Source organism: Anser cygnoides, chromosome 1, assembly GCF_040182565.1.
Source record: "Anser cygnoides isolate HZ-2024a breed goose chromosome 1, Taihu_goose_T2T_genome, whole genome shotgun sequence".
In the NCBI taxonomy this organism is placed as follows: domain Eukaryota; kingdom Metazoa; phylum Chordata; class Aves; order Anseriformes; family Anatidae; genus Anser; species Anser cygnoides.
In genome coordinates, this window is record NC_089873.1 from 37,356,677 (window position 1) to 37,376,798 (window position 20,122).

General features: G+C 42.5%; 1 protein-coding gene across 3 annotated transcripts in view; it reads left to right on the forward strand.

Moving 5' to 3' along the window:
* Nucleotides 1-20,122, forward strand: part of MSRB3 (methionine sulfoxide reductase B3) — an 84,616-nt gene that overhangs the window by 53,924 nt on the left and 10,570 nt on the right. The gene's annotated exons all lie outside the window — the stretch shown is intronic.

Genomic DNA, 20,122 nt, shown 5'->3' on the forward strand with positions numbered 1-20,122 from the left:
TGACAATAAATATGGTGAGGGCTAAGGCATGTAGAAGAGACAATGCAGACAGAATACAGAACTTCCAAAAGTTCTTGGAGACAAATGTTTCTATCATTGGTATGGGTCTAAGAAAGCAGGTTTTTACATGATTATCTTAGGTTCATTCACACATGCATTCATTTCTGAAACAAACAAACAACAACAAAAAAACAAACAGCAATAGCAGCCAACCAAATTCCGCATTTGTGAACATGAATGATACTTAACATAATGGGGACTGGAGGAGGTTAGATGTCTTTGTCAGTGCCCGTTCATGAAATCAGTTTGAATCTTGCAAGATGCTGAGCAGCTCTCCCACAGGCCGTGAGAGTTGAAGATGCTCCACACTGCTCATGGATCAGCCTGCTGGTGTTTTCTATTACTGTGGAAATAATATGAATTTTGAAGGGAAAAGGAAAGGAAATCATAGAGATGGTGCCTCGTGAATATTGAAGAGATCCTAATAACATATTTGTTAATATATACTGTATTTAGTACAATCTGATGCATTCTCAAGACAAATTATTTTTTCCTCCTTAAGAAGGAATGACTTTTTAAGCTGTTTCTCCCTCCCAATATGTTTGAATTTACACTGAATCAGTAAATTCATCAGTCTCTACTCCACCCTTCAGGAAAGGCAGAAAAAAAAGAGATCTTAAGTACTTCCATTCCCGTTTCATTCATTCCCGCTCACCTGAGAATTCCTCCTGCTCTCTTTCCTGGTGACTAACAGAAAATTTCATCTCTTGTTTGGCCAGGGGCCAAGCAGCTGAGAAGGTTGGGTTGGGGCCCTTCCTTGATTTAAGGAGTGACTGAGGCTGAGCTGGGAATCGAATGCTGACTCGGTAGTTTCTCGCCCCTCCTTTGGGTGGACCGCTGCATCCGTCATCCTGTGAAAAGGCATCCCTTGTTCCTCATAGTGCTTCCTGCCACGTCTCTTTGAAAATGCACAAGGCCAAAGGAGGAAAGAGCGGAGTGCAAAGTGGGAAGATGGCCTCTGTGAGATACCAAATTCCACCCTGCTTGGTTTCTGATGGAGAGAGGAAGTTCTTCATGTGATGCCTTACTGAAATCAGAGGAAAAAGTTGAAAAACATGGCTCTTCAGCTGAGGAATGTTCCTACTTTTCCATCTACAGAGCCTAGCAGCTGTTCCTTGTTGGGTTTCCAGTTCCAAGTAAAACCAAACCTAACCAAGCCCAGCTCCCTCAGCTGCCCTGGCTCTCTCTTCCCGCTTTGGGAGGAACCCACAGCTTCGGTAAGGAGAGCAGTGACTTCAGAAAGCAACGGGGTCATCTGAGCTGTGATCATCTGGAGGTGCTTGACCTGTGTTCAGCCCAGAGGAAAGCTGGGGCCGTGTAAAACCACTGGGACGAGCACCGCGCTGCCAGCCTCATCAGCCTTGCGGACAGAGGAGAGGGCAAGACCACGGCATGCGGCGTGTGCCCCTCCTCAAGCCCCGTATGCTGCACGCTGGATGGCTCCTTTGATTTCACTAGCTTACCTTCATGGATGGGCCAGCCCGCAGCTAAACACCAGGCAGAGAGGACCACTGAGGTGCTTTTGATGACTTTAACAGGACAGGATGGCTATAGTCAACGTGTGCACTATTTTTCTCATTTTTTTCTCACTATCATAAAGTGCATTTTCCTTTTTGGGTTTTAGGCAGTGTCACATTAAGCACCATATCTTTTGTGCCTGAGCACATGTTGTCCAAAATTGCACATCTTCTGTTTTGATTAGCATGGTTTATGGGGTCATGAATTTGAATGAGGTGGAGGTTGTTTTTGTTTCTTCTCCCTCGGTTTGTCAGAGAGGAAAAAAACAACATCTTTTCTATACAAGATGATGAGAATGATATCATACAGTATTAGTTGAAAGAGGAAAAAAACTGTTATTTGAAAAAATTATCCATTTCATGTCATTAGATTGTACAGACTAGCCAAATAATAATGATTAATGGCAAAAGATTCAATGAGGATCAAAATGTTTTGTTTTTCTTTCAGTGATAGAGTGTTGTAAATTTATGACCAGTAAGAAACCATACAAAAGATATGTTGCCTTTTACTGTTTCACATTTTGGTCTCTTATCAAAACTGATTTCAAGTTTTATAGTACTAAAAGTAAGAGGAAAAATGCAAGCTGCTTTTAATCAAACTGGAATGTTCAGCGATCACCATTAAAATCTTTACAGTGTTGATCTGAGTATGAAGCAAAGAACATTAATTTGTCTTTTGTTGACTTAATTTAATGGCAACCACAGCATTTAAGATGTAATGGTAGACAAGTTTGTGTCATACCACTGCAACTGCCACTGTACATGTGAACACCCATCTGCTTAGGATTAAGTGCTAAGTCAAAACACCAATGGAGCCTAAAGCTGCCAGTTTAAGTCAGACACAGTTTGCACTGAGTTTTACGTGAGTAAGGACAGCACCATCAGGTCTTAAGCCAGATGACAGTGAATTAAGTTACAAGGACTGAAAGTATTTCTGCAAGGAAAGCATTGCATTCCTTGTGATCTGATCAGCCTTGCTTTCCATCTGGGGAGGGAGGCTGAGTTGCCATTCTCTGATATACCATTGTCATTCCCTCCTACTGCTCTTTACAGAGCAAGGGGTCCCAGCCTTTTCATCAGCCATGGTCCAAGTGTCTGAATGATCCCAGAACTGTATGCCCTTCTCCAAACACCATGTCTACCAGTGTCATAAAATCCATATGCTCGGCGTTTGGTTGTTCTGCATAAACCACTGGGCATCTGATTGAACACTGGTACCTGATCTTCTTTACTAGCTGCAGCAGCTGAAGTGCTTGGATTATTTACACAATATCCTTTTCAGGGTATCTTTCAGTCTAGCTTTCACACAATCTGTGTGTGTCTGTGGAGAAACAGCAGCATTTCATTTGGAAGCATATTTTATACAAGCTATTATCAGATCAAGAAGAGTGGGATCATCCTATCTAACTGTAACCATCTACCTTCACATAGACATCTGAGCTTCCTCCAAAGTTGCAGGAAGAGATAAGGAACCTCAGAGGGGTTCATCCCTTCTGCTGGAGAAGTCTGGCTGGCGGTGCGCTGAATCACCGAGTGAGTGCCCATCCCTGCTCATTAACTTTGATGGTTAAGGTTAGGAGAGATTATCGCCAAGGGATGTGCAGAGAGCTGGGGCTGAGTTGGTGAGATTCCCCAAGTCACTTCACACAGCTGCTGCTGTGGAGGAGTAGCAGAAAAATTTCATAAGCTTAAGAGGAGAACGATCCAATTAGTTTTAAGTTCTTCTTCTGTGTGTCAGCAAACCACCTGTACACACAGCTTGGGAAAAGTGTGTTTATGGGCAGAATGAGTTTACTTGTGATTATTTTAGTTCCGTTTCTCTTTGTGTTCCTTTTCATTTCCCTTTACTTTTCTTTTTCTTCAAAAAAAAATCTGTTTATGTGTCTCCAGTTATCGTTACCTCAGAGAACTGCGGTCATTTTCTTCTGCTTCTCCTGAACTAGGAGTAAGAATTGTCAGATGTGTAAAAGCTGACAAAACATGTTTTGTAAATACATTATTCACCACTGTTCATGCATTCTTGGGCAGGAAGAGAAATATGTAATTGAAAGAGAGACTGCCTAAGGGCAGAGAATGAATCAAAAATGTTGTAAATACATTATGTTTAGTTTCAGTCAGGACCCAAATATTAAGCTGGTCTTTGGCATGCTGTAGAAAGCAGGTAAAATTTTGCAAAAGCTTACTTGGCAGAGATTTTGCTGATTTTATGCTGCTACTCATGACCATTTAGTAAGTCAAAGTCTTGTAGTCTATGCTAAACATTTTAACCAAGCTGAGGACACGTGACACAATAAATGCAGATGTGAAAACTGAAAAGTGTCTTTTTGAAACAATAAAATTTAGAAACAGAAGTATTCTGTTTCTGCCCATTGCATTTCAAAGCAGTGGTCAAGAGAACAGAATTCCCCTGTTTATACTCTCCTTGAAGAAATGTTTGTCCATAAGATTTCTGGTTTTTGAAAGTACTCATATACTCACTTCCATACTATTATCTTGCCTTGACTCAGTGATTTTTTCCCCCCCTATGGAGTGCCATACACTCCATATTTAAGGGATTTAAATGGAGTCTCAGGAATATGGATTTGCAGTAGGGTGGGATTTGGAATATCAACTGTCAGCACTGATGGACTATCTGGAAACTGACGAAGACTTATTTAAGCTGAAGAGTGGCGGAAAAAAATGTGCTAGTATGTAAAAAAAATACCGCACAAAATACTATGTTGAGGGCTCTGGAAACAAGTTTAAAAGCCAAGAGTGGAAGATAATAGGTTTTCTCTGAAATCTCACTCTTTCTTGCATTAAAGGATAGGGGGAAATCCCTGACTGAAGGAGTACTGACAGAGCAAGTCATGCATTACTGTCAGCGTTAGGCTGAGGCAAACTGAAGTCACGTTGGCCATCGCTCCTCCAGTGAAATGCCGTAGCTGGAGATGTGAATCACAGGAGCTCTCTTGGTAATTCGTTCTGGTTTCTTTATTTTCTGCACATCTGAGGCTCTTCCCTCACAATGGCATATGTCAGGCATACCTGGACCCGTGTTGTTGTAGTGTTTTGGCTAAGCAGGGCTGCATTTTACTGTAGAGGAGTGGCACGCCGTTGAAACCTATGCCAGCAGCTACTTTTACTCCCTTGGTTCCAGACGTCACAGCATAGACAGTATAAAAATTAAGTCCTACTCCTAAAAACCCAGAGAAATGGACATAGCAGAAGTGTAATCTTAACTCCCTTGTTCTAGTCTCTGTAAAAGTAATTTCTTTAATGATACATTAACATAAGTTTTTATGTTCCCCTTTGCTTTCTCACACAAGGAAGGTCAGTGCCCAAAGGACCTACTCCTGGCCAGGAATTTGGATGCACCGGGGAGGCTCCCTGTGGGACATGCCCCTCCTGGGCTCCTCTTTCTGGGGAGGATGGAGAGGGTACGTGACCACCTCCCCACCTCCTGTGAAGGCGATGCACAATCCGTGTCTCAGACCTGTGTCTCCACGCGCTTAGGGTTCCTGCTAGCATGGCACCTGCAATGGCAGGGCAGCTTCCCTGTGTGGGAGTGAGGACACGGACCTTCACCTAAACGCCCTCGGCTCCAAGTTGATCTGCTCTTCCTTCATCAGAGCACCAAAGGGGTGAACCATACAGAGCCTTTGTCCATCCCTCCCCCCATCCTCCTTCCCACAGTGAAGAGAGTTATTGGGAAACTTCAGAAGCTGAAACTCATGAGATTTCCACTGGCACTTTGCCTCTGAGAATGTTTTTACTCATCCGCAAGTGATTGAGCTTTAATGAGTTTCTCATAATTTGTACAAGCAGTAACAGTATATTTCTTTCCTTCCTTTGCCAGTGGTTCTTGCATACTTTTTTGAAATTTTCATAAACCGTATTGGCCAGTGCCAGGCTTAAACCTTGCACAGATGGATGTAGTCAATAACATTAAAATACCTAAGTAATCAAACATATTACAGCCTGCAGTTCTGCTTTACCTTTTGGATAGGAGTCTGTTATTTCATACTTAAAAAAAAAAAAGGTGGTCTGTTAAAGAACCTGAAAGAACGAGGTAGAGTGTTCTCCAAATGCATAAAGGTTAATAAACTAAGGGCATTCAGTGTCATCTTCAGTGCAATGTAAAGAAAAAATTATCTAAGTTATGCAGACATTCTATCTTTAATTCTGACTATATTTACAGAAACTTCCTATCCATATCTCATTAATTCAACATTATGGTTTATTTGTGCAAGTCTGTTTTAAAACTAATGAATGATGGGGAATTAGAGTTAACAGCAATGATAGCAGGTATCTTAAAAACATTCAAAGCAAGAGTGAAGACAGTAAAACGCTCCACTCTCAGGAAGTCAACTGATACTTGCTGAAGCCCATGCAAATATTTAAATGATCTAATAAAGATCAATGAAGAAAAAAAAACGAAAAGAAAATTAATGTTGTGTGATGGGCATAGGAAAGTAGATTGTTAAACACAGGGATAGCAGAAGGATATGCTAGTATAAAGCTGCAAATAAAATAATTGTTTGCCCTGCTCACCCAAGATACGTACTTGAATGTATGTATAGCTTTTGCTCTATATTTTTACTGTATTGAGAGGTAAAATGTTCAAATACAGGTGGCTAAAGTTAGTCTCAGAGGCTGTGGTAGCCACTGTTAGAGGCTGTACAGTTGGATTTTTTATTTGAGGATCAAACCTCTACTTGGAAACAAGGTGAGGGACTTGTGTGTGCAGGATAGTTTGCTTTAGTGGCAAGCACAAATAAAAGGTTTGGAGTTTTTTTTTTTTCAGTGTATTGAACTGGAACAGGTTGTATATCCCTCAGATTTTTTTAAACATAAATTGATATTGGAAAGGGAACGTTTCAGACAAAGGCTTGAATTCTATGCTTTAAAAATGAAAAGTGGAAAACAGTTGAGCTATTTGAATTTTTTCCAAATACTCCAGTTTTTCCAGCCAACATTTTTTTTTTTTTTTTTTTACAAAATTAGATAAATTTATAGAAAGTTTTCTAGAACACTAGAGGGTATGGTTCGAGGAGATTTTATGATTTAGAAAGAAACTAAAAACAAATTCCCAAATCTGCCATCCACTCAAAAATCAGGCCCATTTAATTGGATACTTAATTACTGCGACCCACAGGTTGGTTTCCTAGATGGCGCTATCAGCTGGCTGTGACGACCTTTCTTTTTTGGGATGCCCTGGCACACTGTGCCTGAACCCGTTTGTGACCCCTGGGAATGCCAACAATGGGGACAATCAGTCACTTCACACAGAGCTTGCTACAAGGTGATCCACTTGGTTCAGATCTTCCTAGAAAATGATTCCTAATTTTGCAAGGATTTTAGACAACATTTCTTGGAGTACAGACTCAAAAATATTTTACTGAAGAGTAACAGCATGAAATGTTACAGCTCATGATGGCAGTGCTGGACACAAGTACAGAGGTTGAACATTGAAAATTTTGCTTTGAATACAACAGAGTAGGAATCCTTCCTCTCCCATCCCGTTCTCCCCCACCAAAAATACACCAAATCAATAGGGTAGGTTGTGTGCAAATGAAACACCCTCATGGTTCATGTCAGAACACACAAATGTTTTAATCTGGTTGAAGGTGGGGCTCTGAAACTGATGTCAGATATGGCCAGGGCTGAAAATTTGCAGGTCATTAAGCTGTTGCAAGGGAGGGAAGTACATTGTAAGGTCCATTTTGGAATGCGGATCTGAGGTCCCCAGGTCCTCCAGTTCTTGCTCCAAAGCCAGAAGCTGCAGGGCGTGTTTGGGCTTTCCGTGAGATGCTTTATGGACTGTTGCTTGTGGCATGGGAACCAAGTCATTTTTCAGAAACTGATTGTGCTCTTGGCTCTGTTCTTTTCCTGCAGAGACTTGGACTGTATTTCACCTCTTTAGTTGTTTTACAGGGAGGAATCCTATTGAGAACACCTGGAGTGATACAATTACAGCATGAGCATTTAAAACCTTCGGTATGCCTCAGCTTTCTGGGGAGCTGAGAAGGGGGTGAGGGCACCAAGTGTTTTGTGTGATTGCAAACCTTCTGGGGTACTAGGTGCTGCTTAAATTCCAGTGGGTGTTTGAGCCTAGAACAGTCCCGTTTTAGCCAGATGAAGGCAGACCTTTTCTGTTGAGCCTAAGAGTGCTTCACACTGAGAATGTGTGCTGTTTGGGTTGAAAACAGATGAACATGTGAAGGGTAGAGGAGGGAAAGCCCAGCAACTCGTGCTTTTCATTCCTTCCCCATCCCTGCAACCTCCATTGTTGCAATGCCCGCTCAGAACTTAAGGAAACAGACATCATGCTTGTGTGGGGTTACATAGCATTTGAATAAGGTCCACCTTGGTTGAATGGAGTGGGATCAGTATTGCGGTAGCTTGGTGTCAAAAGGTCAGATTTTGTTGTATCAAGACAATATTGGGAACTGGCATACTGTAGCTTTTCTTGAGCAATACGTTTCTGTTTTTTTTTAAAGCAGTTGAGTCCCTTTTGTGGAAAATGCTTCCTCTGCTCCCAGCTCTCTGAAGAAAGAATTATCCCATATAATAAATAAATTAATTCTGAATTCACATACTTTGCCTTTTGTAATGCTGCAATAGAGATCTTTGGTGCTGAACACGGAGGTTTGCCTTATTCAGACCGCAGTGTTTCTGTCGGTCAGGGATACCACAGTAAGTCAGCACGCAGACCTATGACAGTTCTTCTTCCTGCACGTACACCTGAAAGGCAGGGAAAGCTTAGACAGTGGGAGCGTGCCTTGTCTTATGCCACAGGCTGAGAAGCAAACCAGCCTGGGGGTCCCATCATTCACAGAGCACATGGCCAAGTCCCTGCCTCATAGTCAGGGTCACCAAAGAGTAACCTGAGGGGCTGAAAATGGCACCAAGTGATTTTATAGCTACATTGGGGTCATTTCTAGACCATTCCCCTCTCACCATCTACGGGAGCTTGCTTCTCAGGTGAAAAGAAAGCTTTCAAAAGTGGCAAGGAGGTGTTGTACCTAGAGCTCTCGCTGGAAGGAGAGACATCTCGGTTCATGTGTGAGCCCTGAAACTTGGGCAGAACACTGCACTGAGCTTAACACTGTAGTGCTTTAGCACCACCCCTGAGGCAAGGTTTAATGAGGCGGCTGAGTCTATTCAACACCTTACTGACACAGGCACTGAATTTGTGTTTCCCTTCCTCTCCTTGCCCTGTATTCTTTTGCCTTGCATTGCCTCCAGTGGTTGTTTGGTCTCTCAGTTAACTGTTTCAGCTTGCTAGCCCAGAAAAAAAAAATATAATTATAATTATAATTATAATTATAATTATAATTATAATTATTTATATATATATAAACACAGAGCCAGTGAGTGGTCAGGCAGCAGTGGGACCGAGGCAACTGCAGGTGGCGGCAAGAGAAGGGCAGGAAGCCACTGGATTGTTTTGGCTGTCTTAAACCTTTCTCCAAGTCGTTCTTGCTAAAGCTTCTCCACTTCGCATACAAAACACTAGAAGGTGATCAGAGCAGAATCCTGCGTGTCCCTGAGCTGCATCTCCTGGGACTTCCCGGCCAGCAGGTCACTGGCTGCTGCGGGCTGAGTGCACCTCGGTCAAATGGAGACCTCCCCATGAAAACATTCGCTTTCAGAGAGTCAGAATTTCACGTTTATTTTGTTTAAAATGCTTTTTATGGAAAATTTCCTACTGAGCCCTTTGTCAAGATTTTCTATTTTGCCTTCCCTGGCAGAAGTCTCTGAAAGACTTTGCTTTTAGAATGAATCACAAACTTGCCTTTCAAACCTGAACTAAATCTCTGAACAGCTCCATCCGAAATCTAATCTAATCAATGCTATGGTCCTGTGACTTCACACTCCCAAGCAAAGACAGCTCCAAGAGGAATCCCAGAAACCCACTTTGCTACCTTTTTGAGTGAAAAGGAAAAGAAATATTTCCTGTAGCGTAAGGAAAAAATAACAAAAAGGAGAAAGTGGAAAGGCGGAAAACGAAAAGTTGGACACATAGGGTGTAAAAAACATTAAATCAAATTAAAATCGAATCAAAATCCTGACCTGCTGTTACTTTTCAACTTAGCTAGTCTTGCTCACCGTCAGCTGGCATGGGCTGTGTTTCTGCTGGCTAAGCTCTGTGTGTTACCGATCCCTCTTCCAGCCATGCCTCTGCTTCCCCGCTCGCTCCATCCGAGGGCTCTCTCGGCAGAAGTCTTGGTGGTAAGCAACGAAATAAGCAATTGCATGTACGAGGTGTGAAGCAACTTTGCTTCAGTAAGCTCAGAATAACCTGCAAATTCGTTCGGCGCTATTTATGCAAGGTTTCGGCCGAGTTTACTTTTGAAGTAAGTATTAAAGCGAAATGAAGTACTGTGCTGTCTCTGAATGCAGAGCGTTATTTTACACCTACACCAGGGCTATTTTTTCTACTAATACACCAGTGGCAATTGGACAAGTAGAAGACTGATGGGATGAACAAAAGAGGTGTTCCTTCCCTGAACGTGCCAAATCCATTCTGTAAATGTAGCATTAAAAAAAAAAAAAAAAAAGACACCAAACCACATAGCAGGAAAACCTGCACTGCAGCAGTTTAGAACGTTTTTATAAATATTGAAAATAACTTGATCCTGTTACTTAGAAAAGCTTTTATTAATATTTTGTCAGTAACAACACTTCTGCTTTGTTTTGGGCCCCACTGGCCCTAGCACAAGCTTATAGCAACAATCCTATAGCAACCCTAGCAACAATCATAACGCTGGGGAAGGCGTCCTGAGCATGGGTCTGAGATGCCCTGCGGGAATGAAGTGTCAAGAGGAGGAAACCTCTCCTTACTGATGGCCCCACACATGCTGCTGACCCCGTGTCCAGAAGATTTAAGAGTATTGCCATAACCGATAGTATCAAGATCCCTTTTTTAGGGGTACCATACAGCGAGTGGTTCAAGTGATATCTCCCATTGCTGCCTGTATTACGTCTCTGGCATAAGCTAAGTGTGAGCAAACCAGCACAAGAGAGGAGCCATCAAGTGTGAGCTGTGCTCTGCACAAACGTGCACAGCTTTCGCATCAGCATCAGTGGAGTTTTAGTGATGCTCTATTTTGACCTAATAATGACCGTGCTTTTGTATACCCCTCTAGTTTTTTTCTGTAGAGGCAGATTTGCTGCGCTACCCCTTTGCTACCCCTTTATACCCTGTTTTCCTTGCCTGCAAGAGGAAGATGTAGCTGCTGATACAGGATTGTAAAAGGCTTGAGGGTAGCAGAGGGACTTAAACATTCTTCTTCCAGCTGCTGCTGTTCACAACACTTTTGACAGTTAAAATACATCACACATTCTCTTGTCTGTTTAATATAAACAATTAGTATTTTAAGTGGAGTCCAGAATCAACCCCAAATAGGAGGATCTAGACGGGCAGTTCAGATAGGAAACTAAGCAGTGTCCTAAATTTATGTACAAGTAGTTTGCAGGCAGTTCAGCCTGTGCCTAACATACTGTCTACTGCAGCACATTAGGCCATGAAAGTTGACAGACCAGTGGTTTGTCTTGTTGGAAAGAAGATTTCATTTTTCATCTGAAAATTATTTTAGCACAACATTTTGTCTGAAATTTTTAGTATGAAATATAAAATGAAGGAAAAAAAATCAAAATTAAAGTATTTCGGTTCTAGTATAATGAATTAGTTTGTATAATGAAACATTTTAATTAACGCAAGATAAGTTTTGGCGGAGAACTTGTTTAAAGATTTTTTTTCCCATTCTGGAATGAAGACATTCAAAAACAAACAAACAAGCAAAAAAACATGGAAAGAAACAAAAAATTCTGGCTTCTCTATAGGTTTACTTCCTTCAAGCTGAAGTAAATCTGAAGTAACAGAAGGGCTTTCATGCAACCATAATTTTAGTTTAGAAGCAACATTGTGAGAATAGGAAAAATCAGCAGTTTTAAGAATTCTGATATGCTCAGTGCAAACTGCAAATTGCTGATATTTATTTCCAAAATGAGTGTATTTGTAATAGAAGGGTTATAAACTGAAAAAGCTCTTCTCTCCTTAAAAACAGCTTCCACAATGCTGCAATATGCATAGGTAAAACTTTGGGTTTGAGTCTAGACTCTGCCTGGTTCCCTGATGGAGAGGAGGTAGCGTTCAGTTTAATATTACTTTACACAGCTGGTCCTGAAATTATCTGCACCTAAAGGCAAGGTCCTCGTGGATGTGAGCATCTTTCTGGAAACTAGTGAGAACTTTTCCATGTAAACAGCTAAGTATGTGCCCCGATACCGAGCTGGACCCAATCTAGTCGTATCATTTAGGACTGAACCCTCTAGCTACCAGCATGGGTGAAATACCTGCTTGGAAGCATTTAGCCTCATTTCTGCTTGTCAGGGAAGAAGCTGCATTTTAGGTTATAACCTTAACATCAAGGGCTTTTTTTTCCCCCTGTATTCCTTTGCAATGATTAGTGGGCTTGATTGCACTGGGGCCGGTAGGGTCTACAATAGTGCAAATAATGAATCAGAAATAAATGACTTCCCAGCTTTGCAAAAGGAAGACAGGCAATTTGTTTATTTTAAATTGAGACTTCATCTAAAATCAAATAGTCCCCTCAGACCCACTTGGCAGCTTCTGCAGCTGTCAGCTTGGTTTGCACCTTTAGAAAAAAAGGAGCAGGGCACAGGGAGTGAAAACGAAAACAGATTCAGGTTGTTCAATTTCCTGTTTGTTTAAATTTGTCTGTCACGACATGCAGATTCATCAAACTGCCTTACCGGTGACTACTTCATTAGATTAGTTTTGTTAGGTATTCAGAGGGATTTTTATCTTCTGACTCATAAAATTCTTGTATTCCCCTAAGAATTTCCTGTGTCTGACTGGAATTTTATGTCTTTGTAGTTTTAGTTGGACTCCTTGAGAAGTTGCTTTCTAAACGACTCTGCTTTTGAGGTCTCCAAATAGTGTCTGAGGAGCCAGCTCAGAGACTGATTTCTGCTTTTCAAGAAAACTGATCCATGCCAGCACTTTACCTCATAAAATTTTAATCAGAGATTTTCTTAGCCTTTTTAAACTCTTCCTCTCCTGACAGCATTTCCCCTGGCTGCCCATGCCCTTTCCAGGTGTCCACTTAAGGATAGTTTTGTCCAATTCTGAAAATGCACCCCAGTGGCTCAGTGTTAGAGTGTAGCTTGCAAGCCTGTCCCATCAGGTTTTCATCACTCACTTGCTATAAAGCAGAGAGCTAAGGTTACGAGTATATTGGACCATTTAGCAGTTGATGAGAAATGCCTTTGTATATCCCTTCCCTGTCTTTTTTTAGTCCTTTCTAAAGAGGGTGAAAGCCAGGTTAGGCTGGAATTCCAGAGCCCTGGTGTGTTCTTTTTTTTGAAAGGTTCAGTGAGTTGAAGATGATGCTTTTTGACAAGTGAGTTCCAGAAATTTATAGAGTGATTGGAGCGCACACTAGCCTGCTTACACAAGAGCTTCATCCGTGTTTGTTTCCCTAGTAAGTTTTCCTGTGAGTAAAATGACGGTGCTTAGCTGCCGTTTGTTATCAGAGCTCGGTGGTACGTCTGAATGTCTTTGAACAAGAGGGGCTGAGGTGGGAACCCAAATGAGGTTTGACTGTGAGTTCAGATTTATTTGGCAAGGTGAAAGATGCAAGGACTACCCGCCACTTCGGGCTGTGGGTGTAGCAGCACAGGTCTGGAGAGGGAAGAGAAAGAGCTCTTGCTCCTGTTGGAGCCTCTCCTGCCATGGTAATTCTTGGTTTAATGCAGACCACAGAGGTCCAGGTGCCTGGCCTGGCAAACAGTGCAGACCCATCGTTCGTCTGCTGGTTGGCAGAGACTCGTAACAGGACAGTCATTGTGCAACAAGGCGGTGAGGGGCCTGGCCTCAAATTTTGAACAGTCAGTACCTCAAAATAATTATTCTGGCATTTCTTAGTAAGTGCAGGGTCCGTGCTTCAGAGGGGAAAATCTGCTATGGCTAACAGGTTACTGTATTCTTCACTCTGAGATCCCAAATAAGCAGTTGTGCAAGATTACTCTGTGTAAGATTATAAAGAGGTTTTAAGAGCAGGAAAGGGACAAACCTAGTGCAGTGCAATCATCAGCTATACGCTGTTCAGGAGCATACCCAAATATGAGTAACAAGGAGGGGAGCCAGACGGCAGAATGGCACTGTTTCTGCAAGTTTGGCTTAAAAAGCAGAAAAAAAAAATAAATTTGGTCAAGTCCTATTGTTCTATTTTTGCAGCCTTTCCATCCGCCCTCCTCTCCCAAGCTGCGGCGTTTGCCTGTAAGCTGAGCTGACGGGCAGGTTTCCGACCGACCTCCCGCGCCTGTGGGCCGAGTTCCGGCGGGTCTGTTTACGGGGAGCATCAGCAGGTGGAGACAAGAACACGGCAATGAGCTGTCCCCTGCCGCCGCGGGCCCCGTGTCACCGCCAGGCGGACCCCGCCGGGCCCCGCCGGGCTCCATCCAGCCTCCCCGGCAGCTCCGCCGGAGCCTCCCCGGCGGGCCGCGGCCTTCTCCCGGCCCGAGGCCCCTGTCCCGGCCCGGGGCCCTCGGTGTAGGAGACGCCGAGAGCGGAGCCGGGCAGGTCGGAGGCTGCGGTTTTCCGCAGTTCCTCTGCTCCGCGCCCGGGACCCGGAGTTGGTGGGATATTTTTGCGTGGTCTCGTCTGACCTTTGGCACAAACAGGCCTTTCTGAGGCAGATGGAAATAGGGGGAGCGGCAGGGACGTCTTCGCCGGCTGTTACACATCATCTTTTTCCTCAAAAAAATGATGGGCTGTGCGCGTTTCCTTTCCGCTCCTTCCTCTCTCCCTTTCCGGGATAACAGCGTATATCTCATTGCAGCTGAAACAAAGCTTTTGTCCTTTTCGCTTTTGGACACATGAGGCCAGTCTTCCTTAGAGCTAATCCAGTTGTGGCTGAGGGTTTTTGTGAGCCCTGTAGGAACAGGAGCTCCTTATTTCCCTCATATCAAGAGCTTGTTGAGTCGGCACACGGGGCACAAATGCGTGTAGTGAAATAAGGCAGCCACTGGCACCGCAAATCAGCTGATGCTAATTTAACACGGATATGTCCAGATTTTTCTCATACAAGGTTTTTCTGGGCAAAACTTAATTGCAAGCGTACAGTTTTACCTGAAAGGAACAAATCCTTATGGGCAAGCCTGTGTCATTTTAAAGCTTGACGAGTGGTAACTGGGAGACTGTGGAAAAAATTTGGATCAGCAGAGTCTCAGTAGCCTGTAGACGATAACTTTTAGCTCCAGTGTTTTCACCTGGGAGATAGCCACTTATGCTGTTGGAAGGGTCCAAGCATCAGATACGCCTGACAGCTGACCCATGTTACCAGATGTGCTGCGTGAGGCCAGTGGTCCTAACACATGCCGTACAATCTGGCCCCGTATAACCTGGGGCTGTACTGGGCATCCTGAGCACGGGCACCCCATGCTGGTCTGTGCATGAGCCGTGGGTGGGTCTGAGCTGGGGCTTCTGCTCCACCTGAGTTGTGGGAGAGAGAAAGATGAGCCCATGGAGGCAGAAATTCAGAGTGCCACTCAGTATTACAGAAGAGAGCATCCCAAAAGTGTCCAGTGGCTGACAACATATATTACAGGACAGCTAGCCTAGTGCTGTAGGAGGCACTGCATAATGGCAATGCCCAGACGAAATTCTCCTGAGTACAGTGTTTTCCTTGAGATATTTGAATGCATCTGCTCAAAGACTGCCTTCCCACTCCTAGCTTCTTGCCTCTCTCCAATCTCCTCCTGTGCACTGGCCCATTGCCTTTTTGCTGATTCTCTCTAAATCTTCTCTTATTTCTCCTCTTGCTTGTTGCACCAGATTTCTTTTCCAAGCCAATTATTCCTTTTTAGGTATATCTTTACTTAGAATAGCGTAAGAGAAAACAAGACCCTGAAGTGAGCTGGATGTTTATAAACCGATATTATTTGTTTGTAAAAACATGTAGTGAGTATAATTGACTTCCACTGTGACGGTTTGTGCTGTACCTAATTATAAGTGCTCTTAGCTTAGGTTGGAAATGACTTCCATATCTTGAGAGGTTTGTGTACAGTGCATTTGTGTTATTTCATTTCTTTATTCGAGCCAAAAACATCAGAAGGTTAATCCAGAAGAAAAAAGAAGATCAAGGATGCAGTCACATAAGGAATAGCATGGAGAGACCTGTGTGGAGCTGGAGCAGCGTGCGAGTGCTTGTCAGTCCTCAGGTGGTTCCGCAGGCACGCTGTGTTTCCCACAGCAGAGTATTATAGAGAGCAGCTCCTCATGACATCTTTTTTAAAGCGGTTTGCCAGGCTGTTTCTTTCCTTGGACCGTGTCACTGGCCACATAGAATGGCTGTGAAAAGTTTTCCTTTGAAATCTTTCTTGAAAGAAAATACGGGGTTTAGCAGAAAGGGCATGCTTTGCTTTAGAAACCGTAACAGAAAGCAAAACAGAAGGTGAACATTATAATCTGAAATATGAACTTTTCCATTTCAATAGTTTCGGTTTTCAGAAGTTTTCAAAGTACAGCTGAAGTTTTCCACAGAGAACTTAAAAGAAAAAGGGTGTGTGGGGGTGTGTGTGTGCACATGTATATTGTTTTTGTCAGGCTTTTCTGTGAAGAAAGGTCTTTATTTTCTAGTCAACATTATTGCCTACCTCCTTTTGTTTGCATAAGAGGTTGTTAAAAAGATTTAAAACTCCCTCCAAACCAACACTAACTCCAAACAATCTAACCCCACAAATCATTCCTTTTTTCTTCTTTTGGGATTTTCTCTGCTGCTTGTTGCTGTTGCATCCTTTTGCACAAGACCGTGCAGTGTTCAAGCATGTGTTGAACAGACCGAGCACTAGGCAGAGGACATAGTAAAAGTACCCCGGGTACTGGGTGCAAGGTGGCACTTGTAGCTGAGGAGTTTCTGCAGGGAGCAGCTCCTGTGCTCCCCAGGTGAAGGAAGGCTTTGAGGCCAGGTTCCTCATGGCATTTGGTGTTCCTGCAGCTCGTGAGGAGATGTTCCTGCATTGGGACAAAACCCCTGTCCTGGAAATATATCTACTTTAAGGACTACTGTCGGTAAACTGTAATATAGGGCAAAGAGGAGGGGTTTGTTCTCCACTGCATCACGGTGGCATCAGAAGGAGCCCTACTCCACTTTTTTTGTCCCATGACTAAATTCCCTTGCAGGAGATGCAGCGGTTTGTGGCTGCACTTCCACCCTGTGGTTGTTACTCAGCTTTGTGCGTCTTGGGCAGACCTTGCCATCTGCTAGCTGCCCCCGTCTCGGCCCAAATCCTGACAAAAGATTTCCTTGATGGCCAAGAATATTCTGTCCTTCCTTAGTTACTTGTGACCAACTTCCCTTACCAAGACATCTCATTCGATATCTAAAGTAAACAGAAAAACGGGGGCCTTTGTCTTTTTTGTTTGTTTGTTTGTTTTTAATCAGTGTAGTAACTCTTCCCCTTGTTTCAGAGCTTTACAACTGCAGTGAGAGCCTGTTTGTCCAGCTGTAATGAGGAGGGTTTTTGTCTGCTATAGCACTCACTGACATAGGCGTGTTGCTCAGCGGAAGGAATAGAACTCCAAAAGGAAGAAAATACAAGCTGCATTTTTTTATTTTTGGAGTTAAAAACAATTTTCTGTCAGAATTCCATCTCTGCAGTTGTAGTTTTAATATATAACCGAGTTCTGGCTGTTCTTTACAAACTTTGTTTCCCAGACATGCATGTGATAGGAAAATATTTCGACAGGTCTAAAACAAATTGTGGATGTTCATCACTTGAAACACCCTATGACAAATTTTTCAAATATGTACTTCATCTGCGACTGCTGCTTGTTTCAGTGCCGGATGCTGGTTATTACAGGGCTGCATTTACTGGGGCTTTTTTTCCCCTGTCTTTGTGAATACACTGCATCAGTATTCAGATTTCTGTCAAATCACTTCCATTGGAAGATTTGCCATCTCCACTATTACTCTAATTTACTCACCCTTCATGAAAGCTTCTCTTATTTTAGTGAATTGTGCAGATACCTCATAAGTATACAGATTGCAAGATACTTCTCGATGCGTACATTTGTTGTACCAATACTGCTTTTGGAAGGAAAATAAAAACATGTATTGGAAGTTGAATGTTTTGGACTGAGGTTACTAGGTCAACAGTAAATTTTGAAAAGTATTTGAGACATTTCTTACTGGCATTTTAAAATTATAGCTTAAGGTTACACCGCTTCACATGATTCTGTTTGGTTCCTTTGATGCTGAAGATCTACAACTGACTTATGTGTAAGATATATTTTTAAAAACATTAGCCATGATTTAAAGTAACAAGAGACACTGTTCAGATGAGGGGAGAAAACCATCCTTTGGGAGGAAGTGAGTTAGGTTCAGTAGTTTTGTTGAACCTGAACCAAGAAAGAAACCATTAGTAACTCAATCTTTGTAAGAAGACTTGAGGAAGATCCCAGCTCCTGCCTACCTGTTGATTTTAACAGCAGCCCAGATGCTGGAGATGTCAAAAGTGTTTTAGAGGAAGTCTCTAAAACAGCCAGTTAGTATTTAGCAGTATTTTAGAGCACAGTGAAAGGACTAAGGAAGCAGTTACGGCAATAGCCGTATCGTGATACAGTTATTAATTGCTGAAGTGAACAGGCCCCATGCTTTCATTGCTCAAGAGACTTCAGGGTCACTCTCGTTCTGAAAAATTCAGACGTCAAATGAAATTCTAGATGTTAAGTGTCAGATCTCTCTTAACAATCACTTTAAACAAATATAACCTTCTCCCACTAACAAAGGAATAAATCTGGATTGCATATGCTGTTTCACAGAAAGTTGTTTTGATGCTCGGAGTGCCGTCGTGGATGAAAACAAACACCACCTTTATTTATGGTTCCCATTTTTTTCTTTCCCAAGTGAGAAACATAAAGAAACAGACACACAAAACAAACAGATTATGATTATCTGATAAAAGCTGTTGCTAGGAATTCAGCTGTTTTATAAAATTCCCTTTGCACAGTGTTCTCTTTACCTGTTGTGGTAGCCCAACTTTTCTATTAGAGACAGTGTGTTAGAGAGGACCCTTATCCTTATTTTGGTTTCCAAAATTAAGCTGCTTTTTGTCTTTGGCTGCTTCCCTACCTAGCTATCACTGCAGTGCTCCGCATGTTCTGCCGAAAAACAATACCATGTCATCTGTCTTAAGCCTGGATGATGCTGGAAAGGACCAGTTGTGTTCTTTCCAGTGAATTACATATCTCATGTCCAGCCATTTGCTGGTGAACACCAATGTTTCTGAGCCTGAGTCTGTTTCTAGCTGCAGCTGGACCTCCACTGAAAGTAGTGTCACCTGATGGTAAAATATTTGTAACTAAGAATATTTGTTATCCGTTCATCATTGTGGAGATATCATGAAAAATAACCCAGCAGGTTAGGCAAAAAAATGCCCTGCATTTGCACAGGCATCGTACATAATAGGAATATGTCACTTTGTAGTTCCGCATTAAACTTGTATGTGAGAAATTACAGCTGTGGATGCCTGTGTCTTTCAGATTCAGTTTCAATAAACCTGTGAGAAAGAAGAAAGTGAAGGCCCTTCGGCTTTACAGCAGTTTCAAAGCAGAAGCTTTATTACCTTTTTTAATCCTATATGCTTCATGTTTTTACACAGACATAGCTTTCTCAGTGAAGATAAATGATGAACCTCTACCTTAAAAAGCCTTTGGGTTTTCATCAATCCGCATTAGGTTAAAAGGGAATCAGAATTCTAAAAATACAGCACATCAGAGAACCAAGGTATTTTTCAGGTCAAGGTCCTCTTTTCCATCTGGTGTCATTTGGTAGTTCTAACATCTTCCATCTCCCCCTACTTCTCCATCTGTAAATAACTCACTGAAGTAAATGCTTGGAATAATTACGGCAAAGAATGATAAAATGCAGGTTGAACTTAGTCTCTTTGGGTTCCAAAATGAAAAACATAACTACAGACATAACAGTTATTAAAAGACTCTGGAGGTCTCCATTCGGCAGGTGTATGAAATGGGAATAATGTCAGAGCGTTAGATGCTTTGGGATTGCAATTGTGCTGTTCAAAAAAAAAAATGTCAAAAGGAATATTAGTTCACGAGAGGGGGAAAAATGGCCTAGCAGGGCTGATTTTCAAAAGCAGCCTGCCGTTTTGCTTCTGCAAATAATTATAGGCTCATATTTTAACAGTTAGATGTCTAACTGCTTGCATCCATTTATTAGGAAGTTGGAGGTCTAAGTACAACAAAGTGTGTGTGAAATTGGAAGGATGATTGAGATGCTTCTAAAATTGATCAGTCAATCAACAGCTAGACTGTTCCAAATGTTTACAGGAACAAAACGTCTTTCTTTTTTGCACGAGGTCAGCATTGTCCCAAGAAACAGTCCTGGAGTAGCCCATAGGATAAAGGTGCGTTAGAATTTGCCGTGTTAACATGGATGAGATGACCTACTCCAGCTGGGGCTTCATTTCTCTACCAGGAGAGCACAAAAGAGGCCGGATGGTAGGCACAC